This window comes from Eulemur rufifrons, chromosome 17 (assembly GCF_041146395.1).
Source record: "Eulemur rufifrons isolate Redbay chromosome 17, OSU_ERuf_1, whole genome shotgun sequence".
Taxonomy (NCBI): Eukaryota; Metazoa; Chordata; class Mammalia; order Primates; family Lemuridae; genus Eulemur; species Eulemur rufifrons.
Window position 1 is genome coordinate 95,242,015 of NC_090999.1, and position 16,153 is coordinate 95,258,167.

Genomic DNA, 16,153 nt, shown 5'->3' on the forward strand with positions numbered 1-16,153 from the left:
GTGTTTGGTTTAGTTTGCTTTTTCTTCTTCTAGTTTCTTAAAGTAGAAGCTCAAGTTATTGATTTCAAACCTGTCATCTATCCTAGTACAGGTATTTAAAGCTCCAAATTTTCCCCTAAGGTTAGCTGCATCCCACAAATTTTGATATATGTGTTTTCATTTTCATTCATTTCAGAATATTTTCTAGTTTCCATTGTGATTTCTTCTTTACCCATTGGGTATTTAAAAGCCTTTGACAATTTCCCAGTCTTCTTTCCACTGTTGTTTTCCATTGCCGTTTAAAATTTCGCTGTGGTTGAGAACATATTTTTTATTATTTGAATCCTTTTAAATTAATTAATGGTTTTATGGCCTAGTATACATGATCTATCCTAGAGAATGTTCCATTTTGCACTTGAGAAGAATGCATATTATGCTGTCATTTGTGGAATGTTCTATAGATGTCTTTTAGGTCAAAGCAGTTGATAGTATTGTTCAACTCTTTTATATCCTTGCTGATTTTGTAACTGTTCTATTAACTATTGAGAGTGAGATATTAAAGTCTGTTATTGTTCAATTGTCTATCGTTCCTTTCAGTTCTGTCAATGTTTGCTTAATGTATTTTGGGGCTCTGTTTTAGTTGTGTATGCACGCACAATTGTTATATCTTTCTGACAAATTGACCCTTTATTCATGTGATATTGCCCTGGTGACTCTAGTCCTATTTGTAGTTTTCAAGTCTATTTTGTCTGCTATTCCTATAACTATTTCACATCTCTTACTGTTAATATTTGCTTTCAACTTCTTTAAATCTATAGTGTGTCTCTTATAGAAAGCATATTGTAAGGTTTTCTGGATTGGCCAGCGCCAGAGAAAGACAGACAAGCAGAGTTGAAAGGGATAAGTAAAGAGGCTTTATTGGGGTGTTCCTGGGTGAGGGTAACGGGTCCCAAGAGAGGGGGCCCCAGGCGATATTCTTGGATCCCAGAAGAGAGAGAGAGACCGGAGAAGTCACATTGCCCAGAAGTCTGAGTGGGTTTATATGTTTTTAGGGCAGGGGGTAGAGGTTTCTTTGGCAGGAAAATTTATGGTGGGGAGAGCAAGGAATTGTCCCTTGCACTTTTAGGGCGGGTATTGAGAAATAGGAGGGGCCGGTGGTATGTGTGGACTCTAGGAACGGAGACTCTTACCAGGGTAACCATCCAGGTGTGGTCGTCCTTTAACTCAGCTGGGCCCTGCAGACATTGTCCTTGGCAGGTCTCCTGAGCTGCTGCTTTTTCCATTAGGGAGGGGAGGGGTGCCGGCCACCAGCCTTACACATATATTTGGATCTTGTTTGCTTTTCTTTTAGTCAAGTCTGACAACCTCTGCCTTTTGATTGGATTGTTTAGTTCTTTCACATTTTAATAGAATTACTGATGTAAGTAGATTGAAACCTGCCATTTTCCTATTTTGTTTGCTGTATGTCTCTTATACTATTTTCCTTTTTCCCTTTTACTGCCTTCTCTTTGTTAAATAACAATTTATAGTCTATCAATTTTATCTTTTTAACTATACATATTTTAGTTATTTTTTAGTAATTCCTCTTGGAATTATAATTTACATCATAATTTATCACAATCTACTTCAAGTTAATACCAACTTAATTCATATAAAATACAGAAACTTTGCCCTAATGTAGCTCCATTTCCTTCTCCTTTCATACTATCCTTGTCAGATATATCACATCTATATGTGTTATAAACTCAGTGCAATGTTATAATTATTGTTTTATGCAATCTCACATAAATCTTTAAAGAAGGGAAGAAAAGAATAAAATGTAAACCTATGCGATCTTGTATGTTAATCTGCTCCTTTACCATTCACAGTTCTCGTCATTTCTTTCTTTGTACTGATCTCAGTTGCCACCTGGGCTTGCTTTTTTTCAGCTGAAGAGACTTGCTTTAGTGTTGCTTGTAAGGCAGGTCAGCAAGCAACAGATTCTTTCCGTCCTTGTCATTGAGGAAGAGACTTTGCTTTGCTTCTTAAAATTTCATGAAGAAAACTAATCTCCATAAAGGTCAGCTTTTAGTTAGGAAGGAAATCGACCTTATCTACATATTAATTTCATTTCTAACTATTTATATATAATACTTTCAAGGCAGTGATTGGTGATAGAGGGTAAAGAAACAAGATTAATTGTTTAAATAAATATTTTGAAATAGATGTTTTGTGTAAAAGTGTGGAGTTGATTTGGTTATTTGACCAAAACATGTAATGTTCAGGACCTTGGCAGGAGTAACAATCTCACTGGGTGACAACTTAATCAAATTTTAACCAAGTACATCAACAGATACACTATAAGTAATATAACACTATAATTCCACACTTTGTTATACAACCAGCAGGGCCAACTTTTAGCTCTGTTTGCTTTTGAGATCTTAAAGGCTAGAAAACCAAAAATAAAGGGGAGAGTGTTAACTCATATTAACCAATTGGAAAAATTAGAAAAGGTGGGAAAAATTTAAAAAGGATCATTAATAAAAATTAGAATATTAAACTGACAGTCTTGTTTTTTGAAGAGAGAGAGAGAGAGAGTGTGTGTGTGTGTGTGGTGTAGGTTCAGGAATAATCTTGTGAACTACCTACTCCACTTTATGGGAATTACCCATATTACACATGCTGGATGGATTAATGGTTTATCAAAAAAAGTCTGTTAGCTTGACTTCCTAAAGTTCGTTTTTCCTTACGCTGTCATATAATAGTTCATCTTCAGTAAGTATCTGTGCCTTTGGACAAGGGCCTCCAGGGGCTTGGCACATAATTCATAACAATAATGGAAATGACATGCTTAGTATTGATAGCCTTGGGACCCTGGCATATTTGGAGAGAAGGAGAAGTTATATCACCCGCGAAAAGGCTAATGAGATAGGCAGATTTCAGGGGAAAATGATCTTTTTGTGCTGCCCTTTGACCTTGTTCTACCAGTGGGACTCGTGTCTGAAGTGTAATGATTCCAGCATGCCCATCCTGAGTGTGAGATTACAGGACATACGGGTGAGTTACGCAGAAGTTAGAGCATTTGCCAATAAACACCAGCTTAATTGGATGCCTTAATTATGTCACCTTCGCTCCCAGGACATAACCCCAGGGACAGTTAGAGGACTGGATTTCAGTTCAAAATCTGGGTCTACTCTCCAGCTTTCAATATGGTCTTTCAGACAGTTAGCCGTGGTCCTCTGCAACTTGGAGAATATTCGTATATTTGGCAGTTGGAAATGCAGTTCTGGGTCTCAGGAGAGAATTCGGGGGAGGAGAAAGCGATGTGAGAGTTGGAATACGTCTAAACCAGGTTGGCCTGTTTTCCAAGGCAGTTCTCTGGGAGACAGCCATCTCGAAGCAGGTGGCACTGCAAGGACGCTGCTGGCCCTCTGTAGCAGGCGATTACTCCCTCGGGTCTCCAGACCTTGCATCGGCCCAGGACTGGTTCAAAATGACCAGACAATCTGTGACTGTTTCAAGGTTTCTGAAACCTTAGGATCTTCAGCATGAAGCCATCCTCCAAGCTAGCAATGTGCTAGCTAGTAGAACACAGGAACTAATCGGAGAAAGGGGGCATTTGGGATACATTAGAAATTCAATATCAGCTTTGTAAAGTGTTTAATAATTAGCCACAGCTTTTTTCTCTATTCCTGCAGCTAGTGACATGAAAGTGATTAGGCTTCTAAAAAACAGTTTAAACTTACGAAATGTATTAAGTAACAAGGTTTTTAATCAACAGTTCATTGATTCCAGCAGGACAGTTGTGAGAGCAAAAAGCTCTGGGTGCTGGTAGAATAAATCTGTAGGCCAGTTCACTGCCACTTAAAAAATCAAAGCAACAGATATTTTAGAGGAATTTAGTCCCCCTCCCCTGCCTTTATTAGTAACTTTAAGACAAAGGGAAAAGTAACCATAATACTAAAAATATTATTCTGATATAAAACCAGGAGCTTTGTACCTTTTGTTTATCCTCCTTTTCACATTTACATTTTAGATAAAAGAGGTTTATAATGTGTCACTTTTATTGTCCGTACTCAATAAACATTTCTTGAGTTTTCCAATTTAAAATACCATGCCTAAGGCAGACCACTAAAATAATTAAGAGTTCAGAAATATAAAAATTTGTAACCGTACTAAAAACGATAAACAATATAATGCCTGAAACTTGGAGGAGTCTCCCTAACTATGAGGCTGTTAGAACTGGATTGAGAACCACATCTGTCTGTTTTCTCTTCCGAAACAGAAACGTCCTGCAAACAGACTAGAAGATTCTTCATTTCTAATTTTCTGCAAGCAACTCGGAAGTCCAGGGCTACACCAATCAGAAGACCAGGTGGCAACCCTCTCTCATGGGGGGGTGACTTTTTGAGGAAGCTGTATCACCTCTCACCATCACCGTGCCCATCGGGTCCCACCTCCTGCACCCGCTCCAGGATGGCAACTTGCAACAACTAGGTGGGAAACCGAGGAAAGTGGTGTTGAACTGTGTTACCTGAGCTGTGCTGACCACTGAAGTCGATCCTACCACTGGCTATGGGGGTTCCAAAGAGAACAGAGAGGATGGTCACAAAATGATCAATGTAGAATTTTCCAGGACCAAAGGGTTACAAGTCTAGAGAGACAGGAATTTTTACATTACAAAGGGCTACAGATTGCCAAGTAGGCTGAAATCTTCTCAAATACCCTTGTATGCTTTTAAAGGAAAGGGAAACCAAAGAATTTTGTTTTCAGTTGAGGTTCTTCCTGGGGGTAGGAGTGTGACGATCTTTCATTTTCCATCATCTATATTATTTAGATTTTATTTTGACAATGACATTATAATCCAAAATTAAAAATATTTCTATTTAAATATAACTAAAGGCCAGGCGTGGTGGGTCACACCTAGAATCCCAGTATTTTGAGAGGCTGAGGTGGCAGGATTGTTTGAGGCCAGGAGTTCATGACCAGCCTTGGCAACATAGCAAGACCCCATCTCTACAAAAAATTAAAAAATTAACCCAGCATGGTGGCACATGCCTGTGTTCCCAGGAAGCTACTCAGGAGGCTGAGGCAGGAGGACTGCTTGAGCCCAGGAGTTTGAGGCTGCAGTGAGCTATGATCTCTCTCACAACTGCACTCCAACTTAGCCACAGAGCAAGACCCTCTCTCTAACATATATATATATATATATATATGTGTGTGTGTCTGTGTGTATAACCACATATATAACTAAAAATACACTTTAATCAAAAATGAAGGAGGCTGGATGTGGTAGCTCATGCCTATAATCCCAGCACTCTGGGAGGCCCAGGGGGAAGGACTACTTGAGCTCAGGAGTTCGAGACCAGCCTGAGCAAGAGTGAGACCCCATCTCTGCTAAAAACAGAAAAAATTAGCCTGGCGTGGTGGTGCACACCTGTAGTCCCAACTACTTGGGAGGCTCAGGCAGGACGATTGGTTGAGTCCAGGGGTTTGAGGTTGCTGTGAGCTAGGGTGATGCCACAGCACTCTACTGGGGTGACAGAGTAAGACTCTGTCTCCAAAAAAAAAAAAAAAGGGGAAATGTAGGGGCTAAGAATGAGGCACCTAAGGTATAAAAGGTGTGCCAAAGGAGGGCTTATTTGTTGTAAATGTGCAAAAATGAATGTAAATGTAAAAAATCATTCTTAAAACCAGAAGATGTGAAAGGTACTAATAATCCCAGATGATATAAGCTTTTTTTTTAGCATAATAGATATAGAAAGCAAAAAGAAACCATATAAATTGCTTACTTTTTCATCTTTTATAAGGGAACTTGAAATTATCATTGAATAATTCTAACAGGAAAATATAAATTAAACATAGATTATTTTTAAATTTGTACCATTATATACAACATATATATGTTTCCAGAGCACCTTTCCAGAACACTCAAACAAAGATCACAACAGAAAATCTGAATAGACAAACACATACCTTAAAGGAAATAACAAGGATATGGCATAAAACAAGGTTGTAGAGGTGAGACAAACCTGTCTAATAAGAATCTATAAACTATTTTAAAGTTAACACATTATTTTTTAGTCCTCGTAGTTCTTGGCCTCTCAGAAATTGTGAATGTTACTAACCACGCCCTTGTTAAGGCACCTTTCCCCCTGGACTTGCACAACACCACGTTCTCCTGACACTCTCCATCTCCTTCTCCTTCTGGCTGACTTAACCTTAAGTACATAGACATTTAACACTGACAGCCCTCCTGGTTTGGTTTGACACCTACTCTCAATGTGATAAAGACAAAGGCATGTGCACCCACAGCTTCAGCCACCATCTGTATGAGAGCGACCCTCACATTCGTCATTCCAAAGCAGGTCTTTCCTCTGAGCTCCGGACCCACACAGACCTCTGCCCACTTGTCTTCCCTCAGAACGCCTGGAGGTCGCCCCCCACACAACGTGTCTGACACTGAACTGAACTCCCAAACCTGCTCTTCCCTGAAGAAGACAACCCCATCTTCCCGGTCTCCACGGAGGCCGTCGCCAGCACACAGGTGCTCCAGATAGAAACCCACGTCATCCTGAATGCTCCCTGACATACTCAGTGAGCCTCCCCCGACACATGGCCCCTGCGCCCCCTTAGCATCACCTCCCGCGGGGTGTCCTGCTCTAACCTGCTTTCAGGTCTTCTTACTTTCAATCAGGTACCGCGCTCAGTGCTTCTCCATGGTGCAGCCAGAGCAATCTTTTGGCAACACAAATCAGATAAACGGCCACTTCAAGCTCTTTGGTGACTTTCCTAGTTCTTTTGGGACAAAGCCAAAATAACTTAACATGTCCTACAAAGTCCTCATTGTCTGTCCTGTGTCTACCTTCCTATCACCTTCCCTTTCATTCCCCCTTCCCCCCCCACCCTGTCTACACTGAAAGGGTCCCGTTCCCTCCTGCCACTGGGCCTTTGCATATGCTGTTTCCTCTGTCTGGAACGCACTTCTTTCATCTCTTCATTCAGTTAATTATCATTCAGGTTTCAAATTAAGTGTCATTTCTCAGAGAAAACTTCTCTGACTCCCGGACTAGTGCAGGTCCCAGGTATACACCCTCACATAGTACCTTGTACTCTCCCATGAAAACATTCATCTCCATTTTAATTATATATGTGCTTGTATGTTGTTTGAATAATGTCCATCTTCTTCCTCTAGACTGCAAGCTACATGAGCCCAAGGACTATGTCTAGGAAAGTGCTAGACATACACTATAAATAAATTTCTGCTGAATGAATTTATTTATACATATCATACATTCCTATAACCATTCACTCATTTAGGAAATGCTATTCTGTTCCTTTGGAGAGTAGAGAAGGACCTTGGACTCAATGCGTTTCCAAACAAATCTTCATCAGATTATGTTTCTAAAGGGCAATGTCCTTTTCACTCACAACTGTGTTTCTGCAAAACAAAAGGGATTTTATTGTAAGAGATTCTCTTCTCTCTGAGATTAGAGCAAATCAGCAGCTGGAGTATCTACAGAGCCCTTCGGTCCGTCTGTCTAGGGCCAGTGAGCATCTGCCTTGTACTGCTTATTTCCACTCTCCATTTGGGCCAGTGCCTGGATGCTTTGCTTTCCACACACACAGCACAAATCAACGGCTATGGTTGTTCAGAGAGATGCATTTTTCCATTTCTATTGGAGACCAATGAGGAGTTCCCTGTGGCCAGCTGTGAAACTTGATTTGCAAATGTGCCTTTGTGAAATGGGGAATACATCAGGAATTTGGTGCTGTCACCAGGTGCTTTAAATTCTGCATTTGGGTATTGCTGTCATGAAAAATAAAGTTTGTACAACTGCCTATGAGGGCCACCTTAGAGGCTCTGGACCCTGTCTCAGAGCAAAAGCTGGGGACAGCATAAAAAAGCATAGAAGAAACTGAAGGAATGCCACATTGTGATGTTGCACTAGCTTGCTTTCCAGCTCAAACAAAAAAATCCGTGATTGTCTTCAGGAGCCATGAAGACAATGGGAATGATCTCTGTTGTGGAAGAACACAAAGTGTTATGGGATCCCTAACGGAACTGAGGGATTTTTTTTTGGTTAGAACGGAGGTGAACTCAGGCCAGGTGTCAACCTAGAAAATACGGCAAAATATTTAGCCACACTGAGATTGGAATAATCAAATGGGAGCCACAAAAACAGTTCTTTCAAAACAAAACAATGAAAAATTTGTAATGTATATGACGAAAACTGTTTAAATATATACATACAAGAATTACACTGGAAACCTATTAGAATGGCTAAAATTAAAAAGACCGACCACACCAAACGTTGGTAAGGATGGGGATAGACTGAACTCTCAGTACTGCAGGGAATGTAAAGTGCTGCAGCCACTTTGGAACAGCCAGTTGGCAGTTTCTTAAACGTTAAATAGACATTTATCATCCCACACTAGTTACTGATCCAAGAGAAATAAAAAGCATTTGTTCACACGAACACTTGAACACAAATGTTCACAGCAATTCCGTTTGTGCTAGTCAAAAACTGGAACCAGCCCAAGTGTCCATCAAAAGGTCAATGAACAAGCCAATTGTGGTGTATCTGTACGATGGAATAGTACTCAGCAATAACAATGAGTGAACAAAAACCAAAGCTGGATGAATCTCAAAATAATTATGTTGAGTAAAATAAGCTAGAACAAAAAGAAAAAGAGAGAGAGAGGAAACAGACTATATGACTTAATTTGATACAAAGTTCCAGAAAATGCAAACCAATTTATAGTGACAGAGAGTGGATGAGTGGGCAGAAGTGGGAGGAAGGATTACAAAGGGACGAGAAGAAACTTGGGGAGGTGATGGACATGTTAATTTTCTTGATGTTTATGGCTCCATAGGTGTATACACTCACCAAAATATATCACAGTTTTCACTTTAAATATGAGCAGTTTGTTGTATGTAAATTATGCCTCAATAAACCTGCTTTTAAAATGTGTGAGCACATAAAGAGAAAAAAAGAGAGAATATATCAACAGTCAATTCTCATGAGAAGGGATATAATCTTGGGAAAAAATTTAAAAAACTGAAATATTTTTTAACTAGCAAAATAAAAGATGCAAACTAAAATAATGATATATAATTTTCTTTCTATCAAAGTGGGGAACTGGGAGATTGTTTTCAAGTGGTAATTTGAGTGCCAGGGACTGGGAGTTGTGTGTGTAAACGGTGGAACTGTTTTCTAGGGGACACCTTTAGTGACATCAAGTACATAACAAAGCCCTTAAAATGGTTTATCCATTGATCCGGTAACTCTATGGGTCCGTTTCAAGAATGCATCCTAAGGAAATCACCAAAGATGTGCACAAACACTTGCGTGTGAGGATGATGTGCTTTTCAATGTGTGGCCTGTTTCCTATCAGATTCATGCCCACCTTTATTTTCCTGTTTCAAGTTCAAAAAAGGAAACACACATTTCCCAGGCTCTGTTGTCCTTAGGTTTCTGGATAGTTGTCACCATGGGAGGCACTGGCAGAAAATCAGGAGATTAGAGGCTGGGAGAACCGAAGGTGCATCTCAACTGTCTCTCTGCTTTTTGTGGCCTCACCAGAAGCAGCTCTGTCTTTTCCATGTCTCAGCTACCAGCAGACAGGAAGCTCTTCCTTGTGTTTCCAGCACTTTCCCAGCAGTGCCTGCCAGAGTGCTCATTCCTGCTGGGTAGTTCTATCTCACAGCTCCTCACATCGTCCCTTCACCTCTAAGGCTTTCCTGCTCTCCCTAGATACTGAGTTGCTCACTGACTTTGGCTTCTCAGTGCTTCCACCAACTGAATAGCAAACTCCCTGTGTTAAACTCCCTCTGAAATAGCTGGAGCAGTGTCTCATTTCCTGGCCAGTCTCTGACTACTACAGATATTGATCATAATGAGAATCTTCCTACCACAAATTTGAAAATTAGATATCTAGTAATAAGTAATTTGATAAAATGTATTATGGTATATCCAGATGATAGAATAGTTTGCAGACAATAAAAGCATGTTTTCAAAAGACATTTAAGGAATTTTGAAAATGTGACATAAAATTGTATGACAAGCACAATTGTATGATAAGATTTTTAGAAACTGAATTATTGCTGGTGAGAATGTGAAACGATACAGCCACTCTGGAAAAGAGTATGGGTAGGTTTTTCTTTCAAATATTTAAATATATGCCTGCCATATAATCTGGCAATCCCACTACTGGGTATTTATACTACAAAAATGAGAATGTACGTTCTTACTAAAACCTGTACATAGATGTTCGTAAAATCTTTATCTGTAATAGCCAAAAACTGGAAACAACCCAAATGACCTTCTATGGATGAGTGACCAAACTGAGGTACAAATACACTGTGGAGTATTAGTTAGCATTTAAAGGGTCCACGTTACTAACATAGCAACTTGAATGGATCTCAAGGATATTACACTGAGCAAAAAAGACGCACTCTCAAAAGGCTACCTTTCATCCAATTCCATTTATATAATATCCTCAAAGTGACACAAATGTAGTGATGGATAACAGATGAGTGCAAGGCCGGGTGCAGTGGCTCACGCCTGTAATCCTAGCACTCTGGGAGGCCGAGGCGGGTGGATCGCTCGAGGTTAGGAGTTTGAGACCAGCCTGAGCAAGAGCAAGACCCCGTCTCTACTAAAAATAGAAAGAAATTATCTGGCCAACTAAAATATATATAGAAAAAATTAGTCGGGTATGGTGGCTCGTGCCTGTAGTCCCAGCTACTCGGGAGGCTGAGGCAGTAGGATCGCTTAAACCCAGGAGTTTGAGGTTGGTGTGGGGCTGACGGCACTCATTCTAGCCAGGGCAACAACGCGACACTGTCTCAAAAAAAAAAAACAAAAAAACAGATAGTGCATGCTGGGGCTATGGTTAAGGGGAGGGGTGAGATGAGGGAGTCTCTTCGTGTTGATGGAACAGTTTTGTATCCTGGTTGTAGTGATATTAATAACACAAATCTACACATAGAATAAAATTTCAGTGAATACCCACCAAGAAAAGGTGCATGTAAAAAGTGGTGAAAATCAAGTGTGGTCTGTGGTTTAACAGTTAATAGCATTGTACCAATGGCACTGCCCTGACTTTGACAATGTAGTTATGGTTGTATAAAGTTGAGTAAAGGTTTCACAGGAACTCTCTGTGCTATTTTGTAACTGCTGTGACTTTTAAACTGTTTCAATATAAAACAATTATAATAAAAAGATGTATGGACCTTGTGCCCTCTGGCCTCAAGCGGATTGCTGGAGACACAGCAGGGAGGTCTGTGAGTTTGATCTGGGTGGCGAGGAGGCCAGCGTGGAGGGATCTGACAGCAGAATGCTGTGGGCTTCTGAGATGCTATGCGCTGGGAGGGTGCCCGCGCTCCCGCCCGCCCCCCGCAGGAAAACCTCCCTGTTTGCCTAGGGGAGATTCTATGGTGAGGGAGAGTGCAGCCCCCAGGTGCCATAGCAACCAGGTGCAGGTCATTCAGGTGCTGGGGCTGAACAGGAGTGGCAGCCCCTCCCCCACTGTGCCAGGTCCCACCAGGGTTCTGAGGCAAGACCGAAGCGAGTCCCTGGGGCAGCCCGTGGAGAAGCTGGAGCGCTTGCTTTCTCGCTGAGCTGAGAGGAAGGTCCACGGCAAGCCATTTCTCATCAGTCCAAACTGCTGTCTGTGCTCCCAGGGCTCCTAGGTGTCTGTAGTTTGGTGGCTCCCATCTGTGCTTGAAGACAGGCGTGGCAGAGGCCAGACCCTCATGCAGCCTGTGGGAAAGATGGAGTGTTGGACAGACGGTCCATCTCTTTCCCACCCCAGGAACAAGCTCAGATTTAGGGTTCTTCACCCACTCACTCTGCGCTGAGCCAGGGACAGGGCTGCAGGGAGTGCTTGTGTGCTGGTCCAAACTGCCATCTTTGCTTTCGGTGGCTCCCAAACTGGGGTCCTCTCCTGTCAGTGCTCAGATCCAGGCAGGACATAAACCAGTCGCCTGGGCAGCGCTCAGAAAAATCAGAACCTTGGACGTGCGGTTCAGTCCTTGCCTTCCCTTCCCAGGGAGGAGCTGGGAGCTGGGGGTTTGCCGCTGATCATGGGGCACGTGCGGAGGGGAGGGATTGTGCTTTGAGGGCTTCTTGGCCTTTCCTGTGGGCTTCAGTACGGCTGGTTTCATGCTTGCCTGTGTGTAGGAGCCTAAGCTGGTTCCAGACTCCTCCCAAGGGAACTGCTGTGTGTGTCATTGCTGAGTCTGAGTGCCTGCGCGAGGGAGAGGCCAGGACTTCCTATGCTGCCATTTTTCTGCTGTCACCTACAAGCGTTTCTTTTTGATTGGTTTTCTTTCCCTTCTTTCTCCTTGTCCCTGCATCACTGAATTCCCTCCCACCAAGTCACCAGGTTTCTAGGCAAACACTGCCCTTTCTTTGTTGGGTCCATTGTAATCCAGTCCTATGTAGACCTGTAGACTTACGTTCACATATATATTTATCCAAATTTGGCATTGTTTACAAAAATGGGTGTGTATATATGAGCTTTCTGCATCTTGATTTTGACTCAGCAATACCTTGTATAAATTCTTTTGAGTTACCAAGTATAGTTTTTTATAACAGTCATTATGAAATGTTAGTAACTGTGTAACATTCACTATGAAAGGGTACTATTATTTATTTAGTCATTTTCCTGCTGAGGGCATTCGCTTTATATCTACTTTTTTACCGCTACAAACAATAGCACATGTGTTTTCAGGTACACTGGGGCTTTTATTTTAGCAGGATAAAGTTCCAGGAGCGGCGTCTCTTGGCCAGACGGTTCACAGCGCGCCACTCGCCAGGGCTGCGGGCTGCCCGGGCGGCTGGGCTGGAGGCTGGGCCGGGCCTGCGGCTTCCCCTTGAACTCCTGCATGTCCCCCGGGCAGTAGTACAGTTACCGTCCACGAGGGAGCCAAGACATGCGTTTAGGGGCGGCTCCTGGCCATGGTTTGCGTCCCGTGAAGGGCCGTCCAGGCCTGCCCATGCCACTGGTGACCTGCGCTGCCACACTGCTGCCACTCGGTGCTCTGCTCCCAGCATGCCCCCTCCGGAAAGTGGTGGAATTCCTCCAGGGGCGGGAGGAGACCGAGGCCGGAAGATGACAGCCTAGGGAGGAGGGGTGGTGTCCATGGCATCGGGGTCAAAGGCCGGCGTGGACGATGGTACAGCAGAGGCCCTGCCCGCTGCAGTGGGGGCGACTGGAGGCGCCGTGGTGGGGAGGCTCGTGACGACAGGGGCCCTGGGAACAGGGGCTCTCTCCTGCTGCCAGCAGGGCTCCCGAATGTGGGCTGGCGGGTGGGGCCGCGGACCGTGGGTGGAGGGGGGTTGACGGGGACTCTGATGTTTGCAGGGATGTGGGGATAGACCACATTAGGGGTTGGGGGAGAGGTGAAAACATGAGCTGCAGAAGGGGGAGTTGTATCCATATCGGTGACCTCAGCGTCTACATGAGGTCGCTGGGTCACACGGGCAGATGGGCTGCCTTGGACGGTTGACTTGGCTGCTGGGGAAGAGATGACTGTGCCCGTGAGCAAAGCAGGGTTCCTGGGGGAAGGGACTAGAGGACCAGTGGGGAAGGAAAGAGTAGAGTGGGTAGGGGATGGAAGAGAAGAGATGGGGAGGGAAATGGGAGGAGCGGAAGGTAAGGAAAGGGAAGAAGGGGCATGGAAGGAAGGAGGAGGAGAGGGGACAGAAGGAGGAGGAGGGTTAGGGAGGGAAGAAGGAGGAGGGTTGGGGAGGGAAGGAGGGGGAGGGTTGGGCAGGGGAGGAGGAGGAGGGTTGGGCAGGGGAGGTTTGGGCAGAGGAGGAGGAGGGTTGGGGAGGGGAGGAGGGGGAGGATTGGGCAGGGGAGGAGGAGGGTTGGGGAGGGAAGGAGGGGGAGGGTTGGGCAGGGGAGGAGGAGGAGGGTTGGGCAGGGGAGGAGGGGAGGATTGGGCAGGGGAGGAGGAGGGTTGGGGAGGGAAGGAGGGGGAGGATTGGGCAGGGGAGGAGGAGGGTTGGGGCGGGAAGGAGGGGGAGGATTGGGCAGGGGAGGAGGAGGGGGGTTGGGGAGGGGAGGAGGGGGAGGGTTGGGCAGGGGAGGTTTGGGCAGAGGAGGAGGAGGAGGGTTGGGGAGGGGAGGAGGGGGAGGGTTGGGCAGGGGAGGTTTGGGCAGAGGAGGAGGAGGAGGGTTGGGAAGGGGAGGAGGGAGAGGGTTGGGCAAGGGAGGAGGAGGAGGGTTGGGGAGGGGAGGAGGAGGAGGATTGGGCAGGGGAGGAGGAGGAGGGTTGGGGAGGGGAGGAGGAGGAGGATTGGGCAGGGGAGGAGGAGGAGGGTTGGGGAGGGGAGGAGGGGGAGGGTTGGGCAGGGGAGGTTTGGGCAGAGGAGGAGGAGGAGGGTTGGGCAGGGGAGGGGGAGGAGGGGAATCCACAATCATGGGTGTGGGGGACTGGGTTCTGCAGTGGGGCAGCATCAAGGAGGGCAGGTGGGGAGGAAGATTGTAGAAGGAGGGGGAAGGAAGGGAGAGGAGGAAAGGAGGAGGAGAGTTCTGGATGGAAGGGGGAGGAGGGGAGTCCACAATCATGGGTGTGGGGGACTCGGTTCTGCAGTGGGGCAGCATCAAGGAGAAGGGTAGGGGGCCAGGAGGTGCGGGCAGGTGAGAGGCGGGAGGCGCTGCGGGGAGGCCCGAGAGGGCAGGGCTTCCCTTCCCCTCAGGCGGGGTCCCCGCAGCAGCACTGGCCCTACGGGGAGGAGGAAGGGCAGCAGGAACAGGCGGAGGGCAGCTAGGGGCTGTGAGGGTTGCGGAGGAAGGTGGAGGGACAGGAAGGACCACAGGTGCAGCAGCCAAGTCAGGGGTGGGAGGAACGGGGTCAGGGTAAGGAGGGGCCGGGGGCTGGGAGGGGGCCATCTGAGCAGCAGGGGGGAGAGCAGGGGCAGGCTGGGTGGCCCCGCAGCTTCCCAGGGCCTGTGTCTTATCCTCCAGGGCCTCTGCTTTGTCCCGCACGACCTTGGTGTTTCTTTGATCGCCGATGCTCTCCCCCAAGGTGCCTCGGTCTTCCTCCGCGGCGATGGCAGGCAGCTTCGCAGGTGGGGGCAGCTCGCCTCTGTCCCATGAGAGTGGCAGCAGCACAGGTGGTGGCAGTGGCAGCAGCCGTGGCATGGGCATCGTTCTCTTGAGGGGCCTATTCCTGGTGGCCGAAGAGCTCCCACTCTTTTCGGCCTGTGACCCAGACACGGGTGCCTGGAGCGAGCGTGCAGAGCGGGCCCCTGGTGGTGCTGGTGGTTCGCCACCGCCAGGAGGGCGCGTCTTCCTGTCCTGCCGGTTGGTCTCCACGAGATCCGCCGCCTCCGCCCGCGCCGGCTCCTGCTCTTCCTCGGGCTCTTCCTCCTGCTCTGGCTCCTCCTCCTCCTCTGCTGTCTCCTGGGCCCTCTCCTGCTTCTGCTCCTGGCAAGACATGAGGAGGTGGCTGGAGGTTAGAGGCCTTGTAGCCCTGACCTCCGGCCCCAGTGGTGAAGGCAGGAAGGTCACCTTGTGTCGCTGGAGAGGAGGGATCCTGACAGCTCCGGAGCATCTGGCCATCATGGAGGTGGCAGGAGACAGCACAGGCTTCTTTCGGGCCTCCCGCCAAGGTGTGCTGGGGAGGATCCCCAGGGGGTAGCATGCCCTCCGGAGAGGAGCATTCCTCCTAGGGGCTATGAAGAAGCCCCCCCGATAGAGGCCAGCGACCCACACTGGGGGCGGACGGCCTGGGGACAGGCCGGGAGGCGGGCGCAGGAGCCGGGGTGGGCGCGGACTGGCGCAGTAATATCGCGGGCGACAGGGAAGGGGGGATGCCGGCCCGGCGGGGGCGGCGGAGGATGGGGAGATTCAGCTTGCTAAGCCAGTTGCCCATTTAGGGCCAAGTGTGCACGATGTGGCTCTGGAGAGCAGAAGAGTTGGAGAGACCTCTCCGAGCATCCAGCTCTCCTGGAGACCTAGCATGCACTGGTTAGCAGGGCGCTTGTGACATCCCAATGGAGCTGGTGACAGAGAAAGGGCAGGCCACGTAAGACGCGGGGGGCGGGGGCGGGGGCGGCGCGAGCGTGGGGGCCCAGCCAAGGGTGCAGAGAAAAGGCGCCAAAGGGCAAAGGGCAACTCCTGCTCCTGGCGGCAGGTGTTTGGCAGGAGATGGGCCACTGTGTGTGACTTTTGG

The 16,153-nt window shown here is 46.7% G+C and overlaps 1 long non-coding RNA gene across 1 annotated transcript in view; it reads left to right on the forward strand.

Annotated features, from left to right (window-relative positions):
• Positions 1–16,153, forward strand: part of LOC138398245 (uncharacterized) — a 43,653-nt gene that overhangs the window by 6,431 nt on the left and 21,069 nt on the right. The window lies entirely within an intron of this gene.